Here is a 25,197-nt window from a genome sequence, read left to right as displayed (position 1 = left end):
TTCTTTGTTACTATGTACAACAACAGAATAAATCACAATTAAAGGGTTTTGTAAGCAATATTTAGATAATTTTTACTTAGCTCAATTTATTTCTAGCCTTCCACTTTTTAAGTGGATTGATATTGTGCATATGTATGCTCATAAACTATAGGAGTATCATGCAGTGCCTTTGCCTTACTGTGTCCTTCTTTCCTCCGTTGAGCCTAGTACACTTTCACTTAGTACCATACCTTCACACCTTCATAATACAGTACTTTAGCTATATATTTCATATATTGAAGGAGAATCACTATAGTTAATCCCAATCCAACTTCTGTCATGAATCTGTTCCTTCCACATCACCAATTTGTGAATTCATTTTTGCTATTTATTTTTTAATATCCTACTTCTTTTAAGAAGTAAAGAAACAAATCAAATTACACATTTGCTGAAACCAGGACAAAATGCTACTTTTATGTTTTAATGATTAAATTAAAACACTACTATTGTGACATCAAGAAATGTTGTAAATTAATTTTAGCTCTAGTAAAACAACCTGGCCTTTAGCAGCATGTTGCTTAAAAGACAAGAAATAAGGACAAAGCAGCTCAGAGGTTGATCCTGTCCTCTCCTTTACAATTGACAAACTGATCTGTAGTGATGATAGTAGAGGATAAATGTACATTAAAGGAATATGTTTAGGACAGGAATCTAGACATTTCATAGAATCATAGAATCATAGAATATCCTGAGTTGGAAGGGACCCTTAAGGATCATCAAGTCAACTCTTGACACCGCACAGGTCTACCCAAAAGTTCAGACCATGTGCCTAAGTTCACAGTCCAATCTCTTCTTAACAGTGACCACTTCCCTGGGGAGCCTGTTCCAGTGTGCAACCACCCTCTCTGTGAAGAACCCCCTCCTGACGTCCGGCCTAAATTTCCCCTGCCTCAGCTTAACCCCGTTCCCGCGGGTCCTGTCACTAGTGTTAATGGAGAAAAGGTCTCCTGCCTCTTGACACCCCCTTACGAGGAAGTTGTAGACTGTGATGAGGTCCCCCCTCAGCCTCCTCTTCTCCAGGCTGAACAGGCCCAGTGACCTCAGCCGTTCCTCGTACGTCTTCCCCTCAAGGCCTTTCACCATCTTCGTAGCCCTCCTCTGGACACTCTCCAACAGTTTCATGTCCTTTTTATACTGTGGTGCCCAGAACTGCACACAGTACTCGAGGTGAGGCCGCACCAGCGCAGAGTAGAGCGGGACAATCACCTCCCTTGACCTACTAGCGATGCCGTGCTTGATGCACCCCAGGATACGATTGGCCCTCCTGGCTGCCAGGGCACACTGCTGGCTCATATTCAACTTGCTGTCTATCACGACCCCCAGATCCCTCTCTTCTAGGCTGCTCTCCAGCGTCTCATCGCCCAGTCTGTACATGCAGCCAGGGTTTCCCCGTCCCAGGTGCAGGACCCGGCACTTGCTCTTATTGAACTTCATGCGGTTGGTGATCGCCCAGCTCTCCAACCTGTCCAGATCCCTCTGCAAGGCCTTTACGCCCTCATTTGAGTCCACAACTCCTCCAAGTTTGGTGTCATCAGCAAACTTGCTCAAAATACCCTCTATTCCTACATCCAGATCGTTTATAAAAATATTGAAAAGTACCGGCCCTAAAATGGAGCCTTGAGGGACCCCACTGGTGACCGCCCGCCAGCCTGACGCAGCCCCATTTACCATAACCCTTTGGGCCCTGCCCGTTAGCCAATTGCTCACCCATCGTATGATGTTTTTATTTAGCTGTATGGTGGACATTTTGTCCAGTAGGATCCTATGGGAAACCGTGTCAAAAGCCTTGCTGAAGTCCAAAAAAATCACATCAGCTGGTTTCCCTTGGTCCACCATACGGGTGATCTTATCATAAAAGGAAATCAGGTTAGTTAGGCAGGACCTACCCTTCACAAACCCATGCTGGCTGGGACCAATGACTGCTTTGTCCCCCAGGTGCGCCTCAATAAGTCCGAGAACCAACTTCTCCATGATTTTACCAGGCACTGACGTGAGACTGACAGGCCTGTAATTGCTAGGGTCTTCTTTCTGACCCTTCTTGAAAATTGGCACAACATTTGCCAGCTTCCAGTCTACCGGGACCTCTCCAAATTCCCAGGATCGTTGAAAAATAATTGATAGAGGTTCCGCGATGACATCCGCCAGCTCTTTCAGCACCCGGGGATGAATCCCATCCGGACCCATGGACTTGTAGGGATCTAGGTGGAGTAGCAAATACCGCACACGTTCAGGGTCAGCTGGGAGTTTGTCATCCCCACCGTCCCGGTCCTCCAGCTCAGGGCACCCTGGGTCCCGAAGCCCATCATCGGCATTGAAGACAGAGGCAAAGAAGGCGTTAAGCGTCTCTGCTTTGCCTACGTCATCGTCTGTGAGGAGACCTTCCCTATCAAGGAGCGGCCCTATGTTTTCTTTAGTTCTCCTTTTTCCATTTACATATCTAAAAAAACCCTTTTTATTTTCTCTCACAGACACAGCCAGCTTCAACTCTAGCTGTGCTTTGGCCACTCGAACTTTCTCCCTACAAACACGAACAGCATCCCTGTATTCTTTCCATGACGCCTGGCCCTCCTTCCAGTAGCGAAACACTCTCTGTTTCCGCCTAATCTCCATTAGAATGTTCCTGGTCAGCCACGCCGGCCTCCTGCCCCGCCTGCCTGACTTGCGATATTTTGGAATTGCCTTATCTTGTGCTTCTAGGAGGCATCGCTTAAAGAGTGACCAGCACTGGTGGACATCGAGGCCTTCAAGAGCAGTTTCCCAGGGGACCTTACTGACTAGTTCCCTGAGCAGCCTGAAGTCCGCTTTCCCCATATCTAGGGATGAGGTTTTGGTGGCACTTTTCCTTCTGTCACCATAAATTTTGAACTCAACCACTTCATGGTCGCTCTGACCGAGGCGGCCACCAATCACCACATCTCCCACCAGACCCTCTCTGTTTTCTAGCAACAGGTCTAGGAGGGCACCTTTCCTAGTTGGCTCCGTTAGCACCTGTACCAAGAAGTTATCATCTAGGTGCTTCATGAACCTCCTGGACTTGCTCGTGTCAGCCGTGTGGCACTCCCAGTTAACGTCTGGCAAGTTGAAGTCCCCCATAAGGACAAGGGGAGTTAATCTCGAGGCCTCTCTTAGTTCTGTAAAGAATAATTTATCGGCGCTATCATCCTGGCCAGGCGGTCTGTAATAGACTCCCACAACGACATCCCCTTTATTCGTTCGTCCCTTGATCCTTACCCAGAGGCTCTCAACTTTGCCATCGCCGACCTGAAGTTCCACACAGTCCAGCCCCTGCTTCACATACATCGCCACCCCACCACCTCGCCTACCCTGCCTGTCCCTCCTGAAGAGCCTGTAACCATCTATCGCAACACCCCAGTCACAGGACTCATCCCACCAGGTTTCGCTTATGCCGATGATGTCGTAGTTGCGGGACTGGGCCAGGACTTCTAGCTCATCTATTTTATTCCTCATACTGCGTGCGTTTGTGTAAAAGCACTTCAGGTGCGTCTCCTTACACTCAGCACCTTGTGGATCTGACCAAAGGACCCCACTGGCACACAGCCCCTCTGATTCTAGCGTACCATCCCTTAGGTCTTCACCGGCACGCTTGGTTTTAGCCCCTTCCCCCTTCGACTCTAGTTTAAAGCCCTATCTATCAGCCCTGCCAACTCCTGACCTAAGATCCTTACCCCCCTCCGAGAGAGGCGCATCCCATCCGGTGCCATCAGGCCCGGTGTAGCGTAGACCTTCCCATGATTTCAGATGCATGCTTTTCATTTCTTCCTTTTTTTTGTTTTTAATATATTATTTTTTTCCCTGCTATTTATTCAAGTTTGGGGAATGGAAAGATTTACAGGTGAAATATTTATCAAACATTAAAAACAAATATTATATAAGATAATCAGAAAACACTAAATCAGGTAAAAACTGACTATATTTTGCCAAGCCATATTCTGAATTCCTGTTTTAATTCCGTGAAGGGTTGGAATTTTGTGTTTTTCTCCATAACAATTAAAGGAAAATAAACAAATAATAATAATAATAAAATAATTCAAACTCATTAACATATTTTCTTCCTTCTTCCTTTTCATAATGATCCAGAAAGACTTACAGTAATCCTATAATTTTTTTTTGAACTAAGGTTGCAACTGAGAGAAATATTTCACAAGAAGACCACAACCAAAAAAAAAAAAAAAAAGCAATAGAAAATATGAATGATATTATTTAGAATAACCAGATAAATACAATGCTTATTTTTCATTCATTTTTTGAACTAGACTCTCTTAGGCATTATGAAATAAATTTTAAGCAGAAGGAATGCTCTAATTTATGACTTCAGTTATCTTAGCATTAAAGTAATGAAACTATTACAAGGTACTTTGTTGTTGTTGTTCAGAAATATGCAACTGTGTAGTACAGTAATAATACATTGTGAATCCCTTGGTGTTAAATAATTCTTCTTACTCTCTGCAGGGTAAGTCTTGTATTTTTTGAAATAAAAATGAACATGAGTATTCAAATACATTTTCTATGAACTGTTTTCTTGGTGTTAAATAGTTTGATGCAGTTTCCAGGCAGCTTTCTGGCCATTTGAGTCTGCTACATCAATCAACCAAAACCTGGAGAAATTAAGTACCAGGGCATGCTTTAGACCTGCCTGGATTAATTTCACTGAAGAGACCAATCATATATACCACTGCTTAAAAGGTCTAAAAGCATTAAAAAATAAAAAGACTTTCTGCAAAGAATAAATATCATGCAAAGAACCACCAATGCTTAATTTTCAAATATAGGCATCTGAACTAGGTAGCAGAGATCAATACCTAGAAATGTGGCCTGATTTTCAGAAATGTTTTGTCTGAAATCTGAAATCACAATACATCTAGTTCAACACTGCACCCAAAACACGCCTCTATTTCAAAGCCTCTTGGACTGGCTGTGACCCACGTAGCAGGCAGAAAATCTTCACCTGCCTTTGTATGTTATCTTTGCATGCAAATATTAGGCTATTTGCCACTTATATTCAGTGGCATTCACTTATATTCAGGTAAGAATGCCTCCAAGGACCAGCTCTGCACTGCTCTATATCCATGTGAGCATGGCATTGAGTCCCCTCTCCCATCAGTTGCTGCTGATTAGGATACAGAGTGAAGAAAATGTGAGCTGCCATAAATATTGACCTGTCACTACTTATTCCTCAGCAGCAGAGAACTAGAAATGAGATTGCTGCTCCCTGACTCAACAGCCTGGCTTCCAAAGCTTCACAAACAGAAATGGTCCTTGAACTGTAAAGCCTTTGGGCAGACACTCTTATGTTTTAAAAGTAACTGATAGAATGGATGTGACTATAGTCTCGGGTTATACAAATGACACATAATTGTATAATTCAGTAAAATTCATAAAAGAAAAAAGATTTAGTATTAAGGAATTTACTTAATTATGACTTTTCAGGTGCTTTTATTCAAGTGTTCATCCATGAGATATTTGTTTAACCTTGCACAGGTAGAGAGATCTGAATAAAAGCTTTTAATAACACTATTTTCAGCAATTTCATCTCCATTTGGAAAAAAGCCAGAAGCCCAAATTCATGGTAATATACGGGTAGATGGTGAAGCATCCATTTATTGGTAGTACTTTGAGGTTCTCTACTTATAACAAAAAGCAGCACATACTTTTATGTTGATTGCTATATTTGGAATGTGCTATATTGTACATAATACTCTGCTAAGAGAATAAAGTGGTGGACATGTAAAAACTCTGAAGAAATCAGCTGGAATTTTGCATAGTTCAATGCATTAGATTTGTTCATCTGAGAAAAGAAAGCAAGTAAAAAAAATGCATTAAAGTTTTCTGATAGATCTGAGGACCAGGAGCTGAATCCAATCCTTAAACAATTATTGGAAATTAATTGATTAGCTTCCATTTAGTGACTCCAGTAATGAGAATAAAAATTTCTCAGAGGAGGAAGAAATAACTGGAAACTGGTTTTTGTTTGTTTGTATTCAGCAATGTAAATCATATTATTCATTATTGAAATATAACAAAGAAGTGTGTCAAAGAAGTGTGTGCAAAGTGTATTTGCAGTGTGTCATTATTAAAATAAAACAAGAAAGAATCTGTCTGCAATGTCAAAGGATAAAATACTCCTTCAAGTTATTATTTATAATTTATGTTAAAGTTTTAAATCAAAATGAATTATATCTCTTATATTTATATTAAAATACCAAAGAAATTCTCCACATTTTAATATCAGAGTATTATTTTTTGCTGAAATTAAAAGTGTGTGTATCTTACAAATATATTGTATTGAAAGAATATCATATGAGTAAGACATGAAGAAATAGGGCCTGTATCTTGAGATATTTCAAAGGAAATACAAAATTACTTTTTTTTTTTTTTTTTTTTTTTTAGTCTGTGAGATACTACCGATCTGCCTACTTGCATTTATTACACCATAAAATGAAAATTATCTAAAATTATTTGCCATATATTTAATAACATACATGCTATATGTGCTATAGCATGTCTTACATATGTTATAAATCTCATAAATTATTGTATTACTCTATATATAATCATGAGAATCATATATTACTTGTAATGAAGAAAGATAATGGTTTGTAAATGCTTAAAAATAGGCAACACAAAACATTTATAGCTGAAGAAAGTAAAACAGAAGATGCTTACTATGTTACAGTAAAAATCTTATTGTAATTTATATTGGAACCACATTTTTTTAGAATCCTACTTTCTCAACAAGAAAATAAATATAATTCATAATAAAAAATGAAGTCTTGGCTACTGGTTATTGCCAATGCATTTCTGATTGGATTCAGAGTGCCTTTTTGGTTGAGAAAGTCTCAACAGGTTGAACATACTCATAACCATCACTTACAACAATCAGGTTTCAAACATGAACTCCTGGTTTTGACAGTGTGATTAACAATACTTCTATTGATGTGTGTCTCTCAATACTCATTTGGCTGACCTCACTACTCTAGCCTCTGAAACAACTTTCAATCTCTTTATCCTCACTACAGTCACTGAATTAATGAAAATTATAATTTTCACTATTTTTTAGTGAAAAGGAAGGGAATCATTGTGAGGGTTCCCAAATGCCAACCCAGCTTTCTAAATATCTAATTTTGATTCTTACAATTATGCAGCTAAAGTTGTTAATGATTGATACCTGTCTTACAGAAAAATAATGAAGCACCTTATAAGCAACTCAAACTATAGAAGAAATACAGGGAGAAACTGAATGTGGGTTATCTAAGGATAATAATCACTTATACTCTGTTTTGTCAAAAACACAACAGTAACTATTTCAGTGTAAGCAGTACCCCTGCCCTACCACTTGTTGAAAGATACTGTCAGGAGCAAGAATGATATTTCACATAAAGTGTAATATTCTTCTATTGTCATCTGAGGTAGAGATTCAGATTACTTCTTCAAAAACACAACCTTGCAATACAAATGCCAACCTACCCAGTTCACCTGAGCTCAAATTGAACATTATAGTCAGGATGATATAGTCAGGATGAACCAGCACTTCTGATGTTGTGATATCTGAAGGGTCACAACTTAGTGTGGTGTCCCCATTAGATAATCAGGGGATATAATTCTCTATTTTTTAATTTTTTTTTTTAAGCATGGAATGTTACATTTCCTCTTCTTACATAGGTGTACATGCTTTAATGTAATGGTATTATTTACTTTCCTTTTTTTTTTTTTTTTTTTTTTTTTTCAATTTTGAGTCCCTCCTGGCCTTGCTATTTGCTGCTTGGTGATAGATCACAGAGCAAACTAGACCTTACTTTTCTTGTAATGCTCAACCATCCCTTCTCTCCTCTAAATCCACTTTCCCACTCCAAACCCAGCAGTTTTATCTGCAAGGAACAAACTACCTTTGGGAGTATCATGAAAGGCACTGAACTGCTGCATTTCATCTTGGCTTAACTCATTTCAGTGAACTGTGATTAATATCCCTCCTAACTTCCAAAACCCCTGTTGTCTGAACAATTGTTTGTTTTACAAACAAACAATTGAATCATCACTCATTCTTTCTTAAGTGATTAGTGGAAGGCTGAAAATAAAATATACCTAAAATATGGGCAGATACCTATCAAAAATATTCAAGATCAGTTCACCTAAATAAACATTTGAAAATCAGACAAATGAAAGTATGGAATTCAGCCATCCATTTAAAAGCAAATATAAAATATTAAATCTACCCAGCAGCCTGCTACTTTAATATTTATAGACTATTCATCACTAATATATTTTACAGACAAATAATAAATTGATCAATAATGACTTTTTTTCCTTCCCTTCCCTTCCCTTCCCTTCCCTTCCCTTCCCTTCCCTTCCCTTCCCTTCCCTTCCCTTCCCTTCCCTTCCCTTCCCTTCCCTTCCCTTCCCTTCCCTTCCCTTCCCTTCCCTTCCCTTCCCTTCCTTTCCCTTCCCTTCCCTTCCCTTTCCTTCATTTTTTTTTTTTTTTAATAAAAGGTGACAAACTTCTACCAATACCACCTAAGAATTTGTCAGACCTTCTGCTACATAGTTGTTTTCTCTGGACACCATAGCCATTAAAAGTTACTTAGTGCCAAAATTTGGTACACAAAATCTTAATTTTAGATTTTTTTTTTCTCTTCAACCAATGTACATAGATGCATACAACCATGCACTCAATCTACTGTTATGGTAGTTCTGAAAGTTCAGAGACTGCGACCTTTAGAAGGGCATATTACATTTCTATAACTTGAAGAGCCCGATATGTGTGCTTCTTTATGCTGCTACAGTAGCATGAAGCAGTTATAGAACATTAAGTGTCCAGATGACACTGCAAACTCAGCTTTATGTCTGCTTTTACAATTTTTCTCAAAGATGAGGATTTTTATCTAAAATGCAATAATGGATGATAAAATTATAGTATAATCGCTTTAAATTATATTATCATTTTCTCATTACATGGAACAGATTCAACTGCTCTGTAAATTTTGATGTTTCATATAGATCTACACATAATCCAGAGATATAGATCCCTAAAAAAATCTAGTATCTCCCATGTTCTCATTAATATCAAAGGTAAAAATAAAATAAAATAAAATAAATAAAATAAAATAAAATAAAATAAAATAAAATAAAATAAAATAAAATAAAATAAATAAATCTTGTTTAAAACTGCATCAAACATAGAACAGATAATTTAAGATTCCAAGAGACTAAAGGTGACTAATCAGTGCATGACTAAGGATTAACTCATTCTATTATTGCATATTTTTAATCTTGTTCTATAATGCCACTTCAGGTAATTATTAGTTATGCTTGCAAGTATCATTTTCTAACAGTAAAGCCTTCCAGATTCTCAGTGCTGAAGTATATTCATGATTAGCAATGCTTTTCTCTCCTCACCTTAACTCATCTGACTGAGTGCAGTTATGTTTCAGAAGCATACTTTGTCATAGTAAATCTCTGTCATCTTAAAATGAATTAGTTTATGTGGAGCTACGTTTTAAAAGCAGGTTGAACCTGAAGCAATGGCAGCACGCAGAGGGAAAATGTGTATGCAGGTCATTCTTTAGGAAGATTCTGGTATTCGTGCTCTGTTAGATACAGACTTTGCTACATGTATCAAATACATGTAACTTGCCTCTATTTTATGTTTTTCTCTATATTCTGAAAGAAAACACATACTTCCTTTTCAAATTCCATATTATTTCAGCCAGCGGTGGTTCTTCGGGCTGTTATGTTTGAATACTGGATGTTTTTGGTGTGGTCTTTTCTTCATCTTTTGATATAATTTGTTCATAAAGAATCTATTTGTTTTAGTAACCTGTAACAGTGAGATTAAAGGTAGGTCACAGTTCATGTGTACAGTGCAACCTAATAAAACCCAGTGCTTTTGAAAAGGGGTGTCTGATCTAGTATGGCAGAAAAGGTGGCAAAACAAACAAAAAAGCAAGCAACCAACCAAAAAACAACAACAACAAAAAAAACAGATGTCTTTGTATGATCTACTTAAGATGAATACTCAGCATTTCTTGAAAGAAATTCAGAAGAGGCTCAAAGTCTTTGCAAAGATGAATACATGGAGAAACTGCCCTAATTGGTTGAAAATAGTCAATTCCTCAGACTAAAATGACTATCGCTAAGAAACTTTTCCTGAAGAATAATCAAGACTAGGAATGCTCATTCAGAAGGAGCATCCAGTGATTGAGGGGAAGGGCTTTCCCACAGCAGTGTGACCAGAAGGTACTTTTCCCAAGATAGGATGAAAAAGTGTGATCCTGAACCAGAGAGTAATTCTAGCCCAGTGAGTGAGTGCAAAAGAAATGTTTTATCTGGTCAGTCCAGAAAATTCATACTAGCTGATCCTTCTGGAAAATCTTATGTGAAAGCTACCTAAGTTGTCCCTACAGAAGTCTTCCTGGTTTATACCAGGTAGTTCAAGCATTTCTTAAAAGAGTTCTTCTACTTTTCGCACAGCCAGTACCCAAACTTTGATTTCAGAGTGCTATGGATGTCGAATGACCTCACTGATTCAGTGTCTGGGTGTTCTGGAGAAGCTGATGCTGTCATTGCTATCCTCACACAAACCTTACTAAAGAAGTCCATGGGAAACTGTTGATGAAAAGATGTCCATAAGATAATAAGGCTCTCCTCAAAACTTTTATGCAATTTGTCCCATTTAGTTCATAGTTTGGTAAAACAAACATTTAGCCTGATGCATGATTTCCCTGTTTGGGTATCTTTTCATTGGTTCTAGGTAGGAAAGCCAATAAAGTAAAAGCAAAACAAAAAACCGTCAGTTTTGATACAATTCTGTTAAGATTATTCTCCTTTTACATAAGAAGATGATGGTCTTATTTAAGATGTCATGTCCCAAATGCAATCCTAGGAAAACAGTTTCTTATGCAAGCTGAAGAGAAAATAGAACATCTTCAACAACCCTGAGTTAGATGTAACAGTGTGTTACAAGGTTCAAAAAGTTTCAACCTCTTTTGCACCAAACATAGGCATGTGCAAGAAGATATGTCTTTATGAATAAGCATACACTTGCTGAAATTTGCATTCAAATTTTAACCAATTCAAGACTGGATTTAAAGCAGCAACTTAATACAGTTTTGCATTTTGTCTGAAATGTTTTCTACTGTGCAATCCATAGATGCATCTATAATTACAGAATTTCCCATAGTGACCTTGAATCCAGAATCTTTGTCAGGATTTACAAATAAGGTTGGGGTAGCACCCAAAATGAAAAGACTATGTATGCAGTTTGTTCACACCTGAGGTGGAGAGTTATACTTCTTGAAAGGTAGTATTTGAGTCTTAACACCTTACATTAATATTTGAACCTTAACATCTTCCATTTACCTGTACTCAGGAGAAAAAAAAAAAAAATGTATGAGTGCACAAGTGGTAATATATTTGATGCTGAAGGAATTATTAGTTCTTGTTTTTGGTGTGAGAGCATCACTGATGATCACGGGAAACATTATGTGCCTTGATGCCATGAACTGGCAATAGGATAGCAGCATCCATGAACAGAATTTTTTTGAGGCAGATCATACTGGCTTACTCAGAATGAAATAGTTCCCTGAGTCCCACAAGTGTCTCTAGAGAAGAAAAAAATACATGCAAAAAATGGACATTTCATCATGTGTAAACTGAACAGCTTACTGATAAGAGATCCCAATCAGGTATTACACGTAGTTGCTGAGGATGTATGGTATATTCCTTCTGTGTGGTATATTCCTTGCCTTTCTGTTTATTGTGGAGTGATGCTATATTGCATTCTGTTTATCTGAGAGATATTTTATGGAAGGAAGCATGATAGGAGAATCTGATGGAAATTGAACTTTTTTTTTTTTTTTTTTTTTAGAACACCAGTTCACGGGTATAAGGACATTAAAAATTGGATAATTCTTATAAGTTACATCTAAACAAAATATCTCTCCTAAAAACTCCCTTGCTTTTGGGGGCCATTTTTCTTATAAGAGTACAAAGCAATGGAGAATTTGTCAGCAGCGTATCTTTCCCCATATCATTCATTTTCTAAGGAGGAGTCATACTGCACTTGAGGCAATATTTTAAATCTTACTGGTTTTGCTAAGCTAAAAGGGTAACTTACAACATGTTAACACAGATGGTTGCAGACAGACCTAAGCTTATCCTCTATGTGCTTTTAGGTGTTTGAGTACAGAATAGCTAGGAAAAAAAAAAAAAGACACATTTCAGCATGTTAGTGTGACAGAACAAATCAGTTCAAATGCACTAACATGACTTCTAGACTTCCGTCCATCCAACATTTGGATGATTTGAAAGAAAATTTGCTACTTTACCGTCCAAAGACAGATAAATACTCTTATTTAAAGAATATAGCCCCCTCTCCTAATTTCCAAATTCTTAGCACAACAGCAATACTCTGTTCACTCTCTAAGCTGATTTTATAGACATATATGTTTATTGATAACTGTAAGTAAACTACTGTTTATTTTGCATCACAGTAAGAAAAAATGAGGATCAAATAGTCTTGATGGTCCATTCAGTTGAAAGACCTATAGGACATGACTAGTGGGTCCTACTATTCAAAAGATTTTGAGTTAATTGGCCATTCATACATCAAATATGAAATATAAATCTTAATAAGCATTTGAAAAATAATAGCAAGCTCAGAAAACAGAGTTTAATGGAAGGAAAAGAGCGAGAATAGCAGGGTATGGAACAGATTGCATCATTGGTTGATACGCACAAAATAAAAACATTTCTACATGAGGTGTTATACAACATAATCAATGCATGATGAAGGAGGAAGTTTGTCCTACTAAAGACTTCAGTTTATGCAGTCCCCTGAAGTGTAATGTTGTTTACACATATTTATATAGTATCACATTTAGCTACCACATGAGAGATATTCTGTGCAAACAACAGTAAATTGAATCCTTCATTTTGCCAGTATCTTCCCTCCCTGTTTCTAGTGGATGAATTCCCTTTATGTCTGGCTCTCTGATCCTTTGCTCCAGTTCTGAACTCCCTCTTCTGCTCCCATTCCATCTGTGTAACAAACAAAAGCTTTGAGGGAAGCTGCCCAGCAGCAAAAGTTTCTATCAAGTAAGCGGGAGGAAATATATTGATCAGTGTCGAACCACTCACAAAATAATGGAAGGCAAGGAAAAGGAGATTTTCACTCTCTCACATTAAAAGTGGTATTGATTTAATTCTGTCTTTGCTAGCTCCGGTGAAGCCAGTTTTTGTTCCCTTCTGGTCTCTCTTTCCTGCTGTCTGGAAAGTGGAGGAAGGATGAAGCAGCACAGCATAGTTCCTAGACTAGGACACAGGATCAAGTCAGGTTCCCTGTGCTGTCAAGTACTCAACACTGAAAACAAAAGCAAAACAAAAAACTAACAAATTGCCTGGATTCTTCTAACTTTCCCATGGAAGAGTGTGGACAGCCAAGTTCTTCTTCACCATAACCTCTTCATCATGTAAAGCAAGGGAAGGTGGTTGTCCACCATAGACAGCACAGCAAGCGACAGCTGAAAGTATACTTTTGTGGGAGAGGTCTAGGGGGAAAAAGCATACTGGGTAAAAAAACTCAGTTGTGTCAAAGAAGAGGTGTTTTTGTTTGTTTGTTTGTTTCTGTGAGCACACTATTTTTTATCTTTGTTCCGCTTAAAAAAAAAAAATAAATGATAATAAAAATAAATAATAAACAAGCTGCTGCATTTTCACCCTGCAAACAGATTAACAAGCAGGGAAGCTAAAGCTACCTCTACACTGGTGTGGATAGACAGGAAAAGTGAATGGTTAGCATGGAAATACTCCAATTACTTAAACAATAATGCTTTTGTGGATCACTTCTGGTCCTAGTTCTGCTGTTTACTCTTGGTTTGGGCTTAGACAACTCACTCTGCTGGTAGAAACTGACGCTTTGCATTATCACAGCTTCAACAAAAATCAGTGGAGTTTTAACATGTTAGCAACTAAGGATTTGTTATTTAGCTGTCTTCTGTGCCCTTTATTGGCAAACAATGGGATAAGCATGCCCTATGCAACAGTGACATTTTCAAAATAAGTCAATATATTGTGGATATTAAGACAAACATGTTAATGCTTCAAAAGCCTAACTACAGAAAAAAATTATTTCAGCATGTGCTTCACACCCTGCCTCTGTGGGGTAGATGGGGAGGGCTTATTGCCCATTTTGGTTTCAGGATCAACATTGACCTGCATGTCATGGTCCTCCTTGCATATCAATAAACCCGGCCTTGCATTCAGTGTGAGGACGACAAGCCATAAGTTCTGAATACCTTATAAATATTCCTTAATCATTTGGAGCAGAATTATTGTTTAATGGTAATGGCAGTGCACCAACATGGATGAGTAAAATAGGCTACATCAGCCTTAGGGGAACTAGAAATCCCCCAGGTCATTGCAGCCATTCACACTGGAGATGTTATATATACACACTCTACTTTATAATATTTAGATTTTTATATTTAGAGACTGGTTTTATGTCACTTCTAAGTGAAATTATTGTATTATCATGGATGGCAGTAATAAGTATATTAACACAAAAAGTTAGATTTCTGCTGTTATACTGTCTTGAATTTACTATTTATATTAAAACTGGTATAATTTTTACCCCCCTCCCCCCTTTTTTTTTTTTTTTCCTGAAAGGAATTGGAATTACATGAAACACTTTCCCAGACTTAACAGCAACATTATTCTGTGAAAAGTTAAGAAAGACATGTAACTGTGCACATCTGCTAAAGAGAGTGTATATACATATAATTATTCTTCTATAAACAATATTTGCATGTGTAATAAAAATTAACACATATCTAGTAAGAGGATTTTTAATGCTAAAAATTATACACACCCAGAGGATAAAGAAACAAAAAGAAAGGTTGTTATGAGAAAAAAAAAAAAACACATCTGTTTAGAATTCAAGTAGTAATTTTACAATTCCATAATAAATGTATTATAAAGAAAAATAAGAAATGGTATATATTTTCTTCACATATGGTTTTAAGGATGATTTATTTCAATAGTTCAGTAACTGTAGAAGTGCTATGTTAAAGATTTCACATTTTATCAGCACACTGAATGATTTTATGAGGTGATGATGTGAATCTACATCCATCAAAGATCCTATTCCATGATGAAAAGTTAATGTTTCAGAAAACTGGAGTGTTCTCCTTGGCTATGTGTTTCTCACTGAAACAGTTACAAAGCAAAAGAGGTTTGGTCTCACATGTACAAATACAGAGAAAAATAAATAAATAAATAAATAAAAAGTATTTTTTGAGAAAAGGTTTTTGTGAGTGAATAGCTTCTGCTTACTACACCAGTCCATACTAAGAAATTTAGTTGAAAATTTCTTTGACAGACAAAGATCTCATTAATAACTGAACTGAAATAGCCTGTTTATATAAAGTATATATTAAACAAGCACTTCGTGTAGAGGTAAAAATCCTATTAAAATTAATGTGATGTCTTCTTTGAGCATAGACTAAATGATACAACATATAGTAGAGCGCAGACAGGAATCTGAGCAAGCGAGTTTTAAAATATAGATTTGTTATATATTTAAAATACCCATATTTAATGTTGGTATCTATGTTGGTTTCTTTTTTTTTCTGAAAGGCGTAAAGCAGATTTGTTTCTAAACTTGCACCTGTATTACTTATCCTATACTAATAATGTTTTGCATTTATCTATGAAACTGATTTGTAAAACACAGATACTGAGGCAGAACAAAACTCTAACTGCATCATAAATCAGAAAAGCAAAGTGTTATAAATGTGAACTAAGATCCACTAAATGTACCAAGTTTTCTATCAGTGAACAGCTTTCAAAGGCAACTGACAGATAAATGTTATGTACACTGTTTTCATCCTTTCTAATTCCTTGTAAAATTACAACCTGATGCTAGCATATACTTTTGTTTTACAATAACAAAGTAACCAGCAGGAACAAACCCAGATTTTTAGTCTGAATGCTACTTTCATTTCCCAAGCATTTTCATTTCCCAGCTTTTATACCTGATGCTTTCTAAGTCTGTTTTAGCAGATCAGATACCACACCTACAAACAGCACAAACTGCAAGTGACCACTTTACCTTCAGAAAAATCAATCAGTCCCAGCAAATGAAGCAGCTTCAGAGATGCAAATATAATCACAACAATACCCACTGTTTGCAGTCCCTCCGACTCCCACTCTAGAGTCAACATTCTTCCAACAGGCAAATCATTCCAGTCGTCACACCAGCTCGTGATCAGAGGGAAACGAGAGGATTTTACCAATAGTTTGCTTTGAAGAAAGTTGCAGTAGTACAAAGCGACGTTGCGCTGGGCTGTGGCAATTCACCAGCCACCCTAGCTGAGACAGAATTATTAGATAAAACCCTGCATCTCATGCTTCTCTAAGCACTGGATAATCAGTAGTGAGTCAACTTGTAAGGCTGAGGTGGACCACTAACCCCCAGGTATGGTATCCAGCAAGCAGCCTTACTTCAGAGCTGCTGGAGGAACATCTGTGGCAGGAGTGGAGACTTTGCTGTGTCGGTGCCAAGAAGAAATGCTCCCTGCAAACTTGCATGAGGGAGCACGCTGCTGTCAGCACTCTTCACTCCAGTGCTTCCAGACCCAGGCTTTGCGATTCTCCCTGAGCTTCACAGTCCTTCCCCAGCTTATTTTAGTACAATTTTTGTTAAGTGTGACACATGACAGTTTGCTAAAGACATACATCTGTTTCCACACATGCTGAATGCTGCACATCAGAAAACCCCTGCCCTCTGCATTACAAGAAATAATGCAGGGAAGCACTGTTCCTTCCTCTTCTTAAGCATCACCAGCATCTAATTAAAATCTTTAGTGGAAATGAGACTGAAAATTAAAGAAATGCACATCAGCACAACTGGTGCCTCCAGCTAGCGAAATATAGTGCTGTCAAGGAAACGTGCAGTGTCCAAACCTCTATTCTGCAGCCAGAGAGAATGTATTATTTATTGATTGAGAAACAAAACATCGCTTTTCGGTCTCAGAACATTAACCTAGAAGTGTTGAGCCCCAAATCCTGATCTTATAAATGGCAATTAGGCATTTTCTACAGCTACTGGGAAGATCTTACCTAGGCTGTGCATCAGGGGAAAAACAAAAGAAGCTTATGATTCCAGTTGATTTAGGGGACAGTCTGTATAAAATTAATTGCTCTGTGTTTATTAATGTGATTTCCAAGAGGGTATGCAGTGTGAAAAATAGGATCTGAAGGATATTTATGCAGTTCATGCATAAAAAGTGTAAGGTTAACCCTAAACACTAATCCTGTGCCCATCCTAATAATTTAACTAAATCCTGCCCACGTGTCCAATGCAGTAATGTAAAAGGAACTCTCAGAAAAAGAGAGTACCTGAAATTTTCCCCTGCTTCTTGGAAGCAGAAACAAATGCTCCAAGATATTATTTATAAAGCTCAGAACTGAACTTTAATAATTTCAAAGTTGACTAAAAGAAGATAAGACCTGCCATTTCAAAACAAACAATCTACCCAATTTAACACATCATAATGCTTCAGGATAACATGCAGGATGCTATGAATAGAACATACAAGGAATAAACTGTTCTGAAATTCTAAAAATAGTCAAATAATAATTATGTGATTTATGTATTAAGGTATAATTTTTAATTTAATTTAATTAATTAATTTTAATTAATTTAAGGTATATAATTTTATGAGGTTTCAAAGGTCTCCAAAATTATTTCGAATTATCATATTTCTCTTACATACATTGGTAACATAGTTTAATTCCAGTAAAATCTTATCTTTTAACTACAGTCTGTCAGTCTAATTAACACAGTAAAAATGGGAAGTATATGTTTTTCCTTTAACAGTTTTAAATTTCAAATTTATTAATAACAGCTTTTGTTTTAGTTCTTACAGTAAGTTTTCATTGTCATTTATAAACTCTTCCTCTTTTCTACTTCTTCTGAGTTTTGCACATGACAGCAAAGAAATAAGAATGCCTATCTGATCCCAAATACATTGAAGTAATTTATCTTTCCACTATATTTTGGTTTTAACATCTTCTTGGAAAAATCAGTGTTCTCAGCCTTTTCTCAAAGATAAAGGCTCTCTTTATACTTTGATTTCCATTTCTCTTCTATGCAGACATTCTTTATCTGCTATTGTCTAATGTAGAATGGATCTGACCAAAATGGAACACACTTTTCAAGGTGAGGATATATCATTATTTGCTAATTGACTTGAATTTTACTGTTTTGTTAAATGATTACATCTGCCCAGTGATATATATATATATATATATATATATATATATATATATATAAAAAAGCTTTAATTGGCTAGCAATAATAGTTCATCAGAAACTATTTGAGATTTTCCCTAAAAGTGGCTGAATAGGGAAACTGCTGCTGAGCTAGAAATAGAAACAAAATTTGGAGATATTAATTAGCTGTCCTTCTTTCTGTACTCTTATTTCCAGAGGGAAATGTCAGTCAGCCAGAAGAGAAAGAAACTCAAATAAACACAGAAAGGGCACCTACGTGCAGGTTAGCTGAAATTGTAATCTTCAATTTCTTGTTGATGCCAGATCTGAGCTTATTAGGCAAACTATCTGGCTGATTATGAATTTAATCCTCCTACTATCTAGCCAGTAAGAAATCTGTTCACAGGCAATAATCTTCAGTTTTCTAGATAAAAAAGTTTATATCTCAGAGTTAAGGAAGAAAGCTGTGGCAAGTAGAAAGCATTTGGGGAACCACCAGGAGTAATTAATTTACACAGATCCATTTCAGAACGATTAAAATATTTTTTATTGGGTAAAATAATTCACATTTATTGAATGTAAAACCTCCTGCACAGGCTGCTACAGATAAACACACAATACTGTGCAATTTTCATAAAATGCTTAGAAAAGTGAGACTAATATATGAAATCACTTTGTTCATCTCACCAGTGCTGCAGCTACTAAAGAGCACAATATCGCACCAGCAGAATACTTACATTACCAAAACCGCAGAAAAATTTTCTCTAGGTAGAAGAACTATGCAGAGTGTAATTACCCAAGATGAAATTTGTCAGACTTCATATATCATCTTTAATATTTATACTAAGTGTCCTAGATCTTTAATGACTGTAAGTGGATATAGGCTGAGGGAAAAAAATAATAATAAAAAAAATAATAATAAAAAAATCAACACCTGTACAGGCAAGATAACATTTCATTGGTTTGTAATCAAGGGAGAAAATATGACATCCAAGCTTTTGAATGTTTGGTCTCATCCTTAGAAGTAAATTACACTGAAGCAATATTATGGCTGTAGACATCTAAAGTTGTTTTCCCTCATTTTAGTAGTCTGGTTCTAGGCTATGGAATGGGATTTTACTATTTTTTATTTTTTTTCTTTGTTTTCACCTTCCAACTCCCACATGCTCCTAGAAGCTTTTGTTCTTACTTTGATCTAAATCAAAGGACTGCAGCCATTACTGCTCTGAAAACAAGAGCCAAAAAGAATCCCATAAGACAACCGTTACCAATTCCCTCCCGTGACATAACAGCTACAGGTGGTTTCATTTTTTCTATAAAATTAATTGACATAGTATGTTATACAATTATGCCTAAAATAGCTAGTATGCAAGTGGATTGTAAATTAAACAGAATGGCCATGGGAGTAACTGCAGCATTTTAATTTATAAAGTGTTAGCAAAGCACTAGAGAGAGACTCTCTCTTTCCTAAACAAGGTTAAATCACATTTAGTAATAGTAGGTAATCAAATTCTGGTTTGTTTTACTGCAAAGCCCACTGGCTTGCTTAGTAAACTAAATTATCTCTAAATTGCATGACTATGTCCTCAGCCTACAGACCTGTTTTTCTTTTTATGTTCACTTGATGTTGCAGTAGCAGCAATTGCCACTACCAAGTTTGTAAGCATAAATGTATGTCCATACTGGAGAACTGCAGTATAATGTAGCTACTTATGGTCAATTGGAACCAATCGCTTTATTACCTGTAATGCAGCAGTGCTATTGTAAGGCTCAGACTGGGTTAACACACCCAACAGAGAATCAGTAAAGGAAAACTTACCCCACAAAAAGCTTGCTATATATTGGTTCTAAAATTAAATGATTGTTGCTTTGTCGGTCATTGGAATCCCTGAATGGGAATGCAAACAACATTTATAAAAAAGTTCAAGCCTGAGGCATGTCTCAGCTTCAGTTCCCAATATTATCTGAATACCTCTTTGAACTTGCTTTCTCTTACTAACGTACTTTCTCTTAACTTAATTTCCTTACTAACCTTACAAGTTACCTTACATCCTTTCCCAGCATATAATAAAATGGTGTGTTTTTTTGTTGTTGTTTGTTTGCTTTCCTGCACAACCCTTCTCTTCAGTCTTTGCACATTTGGAAAGAACATAGTAAAAGCAGTATCTCGCCTGCAGATTTTCTTCTTTCACTAACACTTTTGCAATTACACACTGGGTCAGACGACACCTTTACCAACCATTTTACTTCTGCAAACAGGACCTACTGGGAGGCCTCAGATCAAGCTGGTAGAGATGATAGGACAGAGTAGCAGCTTTCACAGCTCCACATTCAGTCATTTTCTGTTAGGCAAATTAGGAATATATCTACTTATGCTTGTCCATACACCTAAAAAGCTACATTTTTATGGTCTGTGGAGCTGTTAGATGACTTCAGATGAGTTCCTACACAAAGTTACAGGCGTTTTCTGCTGCAATGATTAAGAAAACAAATGATCCATGTATTTTAGTTTCAAAACTTAATATTCTTGTAATCAACAGAAATATTCATCATCCAAACCTCAAAACCGTCTATCATTTTAAAATCCTGAAGCTATCTTATGCAACACCTTTACTTCAAAACTGGTGTGGCTGGCCCCTTATAGTTCAAGGTGTGGTTAGGAACTAAACTAAGAAAAAATATTTTATTAAAGATGACCATATGTATGTCATTACAGTGAAGCTCTTATCTTGTGATGAACCTGTCTTTCTCTGATTTAAAGTACAGGTAAAGTAAATGTTCTATTTCTCTTATTGGCTTTTAGAAAGGTGAAGTACTATATTTTCTCATAGCAACAGGAAGGTATTATAAAAGTCTGAAGAGGCTGACATATTTCTACATTCAATGTACTTGTTAAAAGATAAGTGAATCTGTCCTGTAAAGATGAGATGAAAACAAAACAAAACAAAACAAAACAATACTATATTATACAACTGCAGCACTTTCGAGAAATTTAAATCAAAAAGCCTACAGTCACAATCTTGTTCCCTAGGTGTGTATAAGACTTGGATTATGTATGTGTAGATTTGACTACAGATCTGTAACATGCGATAACCATTCAGAATGATGCAATATTCAGAATTAGTCTGTGGTACTTACTTATCCATTATTGTCTGTCTGATTTATTAACAGCATCTGAAACATGTCTATTATTTTTTTTCTTCAGTCAGTGACAAAACATCATTTAGGTGCATCAGCCCATGAGGCCATACTTTGAGTGTTGTGTTCAGTTCTGGAGCCCCAGTACAAGAGAGACATGGGAATACTGGACAGAGTCCAATGTAGGGCCACCAAGCACCTCTCCTATGAGGAGTGGCTGAGAGATCTGGGACTGTTTAGCCTGAAGAAGAGGAAGCTCAGGGGGAATCTAATAAATATCAATAAATACCTGAAGGGAGTTTGCAGGGAAGATGAAACCAGGTTCTTTCTGTGGTGCCTCTTGTCCTGGTGCCCAAACAGGCACAAACTAGAAAACATCAGGTTCCCTCTGAACATCAGGAAGCATTTCTGTGCTGTGCAGGTGACTGAGCATGGCACAGGTTGTCAGAAAGATTGTGGAGTCTTCATCACTGGATATCTTCAGAAACTGCCTGGACATGGTTCTGGGCAGCCTGCTCTGGGTGTCCTTGCTTGAGCGGGGGGTTTGAACAAGATGGCCTGCAGAGGTCCCTTCCAGCCTCAGACATTCTGTAAAAATAAACCTGAAAGTAAACTTGTTAGGGCAAGTTCTTTTCTTGCTTTTAGCCAGTAAAGGTCTTTTTTCTGTGTGCAGGTCCCTATGTAAAAGTGATTGTGTTTACTGCAGTGAAATAGGTAACAAAGGGAAATGAACAAGAATATAGGGATAAAAGTGCATGTAAAACCTACACTGAAAAGAGCAGGGGTATTGCATTTTTGTTTGTTTTGTTTGTTTTCTTTCTCATTCAGAACTTTCTCTCTATTAGGAATCTCAGAGCCTTTTGAATTCCCCCATCAGATGTATGTGTTTTGGCATAGTACTAATGATTCAGGAAATTTACTTTTGCAGAAAATGTAAAGGTTTTGTGACTAGACTCCTGTTCATTCACAAAGAGAGAAGAAAAAAAATCATTATGAAGAAGGAGTCGGAAGAAATAGCATTACGTGTTGGTGTTTTTAAGTTCCTAATGCAGTTTTTTCTCGGCTCCCACTTGTTCATACAGTGGTATTTGAGGATCCATGCAGCACAATGAAAAACAATCTGCTTCAGCAGTTTTGCTGTTCTAGCACTCTGGAAAGCAGCAACAGTATAAAAACTTGAAGGAAACAATAATTTTGTAATGTCTTGTTATCAATTAAGGAAAAGAAGGATTTCAGCTCTTCCTTGAGGAAGCATTATGATGTCCAACAGACTTCATCATGAGCTTCTTGCACAAACTGAAACAAGGGAAACAGCAAAATATAGAATCACACTTTTCTGTACTTCCAACAAAACCTTAGACTTTTGATAGCACTTTTGATTGTGCTATGCCACTGCAGGGACTAGCTCTTTTCTTCTTCAGTAGTCTTTCAGGTTTTATCACAGCTTCTGTACTCCATGCTGACAGTTTGGATAAGCAGATACTCTATTATGCACAGCAGGCTTATGGGTCATGAGTTCATTTTCATGTGCTTGTTGACATGCAAATGGCTGTATCCCAGTCTCATAAAGGAGACACTTGCATGCCTTCCTCTCTGTTACACCAATAGATTTAAAACATGGATCAGAGATTGCTGAATACTTAAGCCATGTTCAACCATTTCTAAGGCCAAGAATATTTTTGCTGCCATTAATACTCTAGGATTCATTTCCCTCCAATATTCATGAGCAGACCAGGCTATGAATTTTAATTTCTCTAATCTCCTCAAAAGCAATTTCCCTAGCTTCCCAGTCATGCTGCTCTTTTCTGAACTCACTCCAATTAGGTGGAACAGTTATATAGAAAAAAAATTTAGTTAACTAGTTTTTAGGTGTAAATAAATTAGTCATGATCAAGATTGTCCAATGCGACTGCCAGCCATAGCCTTTACAATTCATTAATGTCCCTCTCTGACCAAAATAATATTAAATATTTAATAACATTTTGTCTTATTACTTAAAAGCAAATAAAACTCAGCAATCTACCTCCTAACATCACACGCCTATGTATACCCTAAGTTTTTAGGAACTTGTATTCCAATAGAGGTATCTTAAGAGTGTGCCAGAAATTCAGCAGCCTGCTCCCTCACTGCAACTGATGTTTGTTTTCATAATGTTTCTTTTTGAACTTATTCTTAGAGATATTTCTTGCTAACAATGACAGTAACACATATTGTCTCTTACTGAAGCAGCTCTGAAACACACTGGAGAATAATTAGGCTCTCCCAAGACAGCCTAAGCACGTTAAAACAGAAGATTGTTAAAACAGGAGAAAAATAATTTGACAAAAAGAAAAAAAAGACATGGAGCCTTGAGGATGTGTCCTCAAGACACATTGGAGACAGTAACTCATCTCCCTTTGTACTTGTCTCATGGTTGCAGTCCAAGACTAGTAATCCCCTGCAAGCTCAGGAGAAGACAAGCCAGACTCTAACAGCGTAACAACAGGTTTTGACCAACATTGCCTGCATGAGAATTTTGCAATACAATGTCAAGATTTTCTGTACTATGTGAAGAAAAGCAGTAGCCAAGTGTTCCTTACTGTGTGGGACTCAACACAGCCCATATGCAAGCATGTGGTAACAGATAAAGTTTTGTCCAGCTTTGTGTATTAATTCTTATTTACACTTTAACATATGTATAGAGGACATGCCTATAGAATTTAAGGAAAATGTATTCCTTAAAAGTTTCTCATTTGGATCCTGGCTAGAGAAAGAAGTTAAATCTATATTGTAAGGTGAATTCACCAGCCAACTGGTGAATTCGTAATTTCAAGTCTACTACATGTTTTCTTCCTAATGAATTACACTGTCTAGCATACCAAAGTAGATATATATGATACCTGCTCAGAGATACAACCTAACAGAATGCAATGGCTGTCTCACTCCTTTGTTGACTGTTTTGTTTTGATTTTAATTGTTTTGGGGGAAAGGGAATGCAACTGCAGTAAAGGTTAAGAAATACTTGCTGCATTATTTGTTGAACACATGCTCCCATTTTTCAGACTGAGGGAATTTCTGATCCCCAAAGAAGCTTCTCAGAAATATTAATAAGTGAAGAGTCACAAAACATTTTAGTATAGACGCAGAAAAATATTAAAAATAAACAGTTTGAACAAATACAATAATTTTTCTCCCATCCCAAACCTCTGAACATGATATATTTAGAAATACATTCTCTATGTATCGTAAAATTAAAAAACAAAAACAAAAATACCTATCTAGATTTTTCTTAAAGATTTAATATTGTAAAGAATAAACTAATCAAAATATTTTCCTTTTTTTTTTTTCTTTTTTTCTTTTCCCTTTTCCTTTTTTTTTTTTTTTTTTCCAAGTTTCTACTTATACAGGTTGTCTCTTAAGGAGGCTAGAAATAAAAAGATGCACTGACACAAAATTAAGGTGGTTCTATGGTCTTCAAGAATATGTATCAGCAACAGGCAAGTTTCAAAAAAGTCAGATTCAAAAGTTAAGGAATAGTTCCAACTACCTTAGCCTCTTTGGAACTGCCATACTCCAATGGAAACAAAATGAATATATACTAGGCACATAGGAGTGGTGTTCAGCTGAAAAGCATTTTCAGGCTTTCTGGTAGTTAAATTAGCATTTGGCAAAGTTATGTCCTGTGCTGAGAAGCAGTAATGGTGAGAAGTTCTGAGACACTATTTGACAGAAGGGGGAATTTCAGCCCTTTGG

The 25,197-nt window shown here is 36.8% G+C and overlaps 1 protein-coding gene across 1 annotated transcript in view; it reads right to left on the bottom strand.

Annotated features, from left to right (window-relative positions):
* The window catches only part of KCNIP4 (potassium voltage-gated channel interacting protein 4), a 217,261-nt gene that overhangs the window by 97,806 nt on the left and 94,258 nt on the right, over nt 1-25,197 (bottom strand).

The sequence above is a fragment of the Aythya fuligula genome, chromosome 4 (genome assembly GCF_009819795.1).
Source record: "Aythya fuligula isolate bAytFul2 chromosome 4, bAytFul2.pri, whole genome shotgun sequence".
Lineage (NCBI taxonomy): Eukaryota > Metazoa > Chordata > Aves > Anseriformes > Anatidae > Aythya > Aythya fuligula.
Note: the sequence above shows the minus strand (reverse complement) of the source record. Positions and strands in the feature narration are given on the sequence as shown.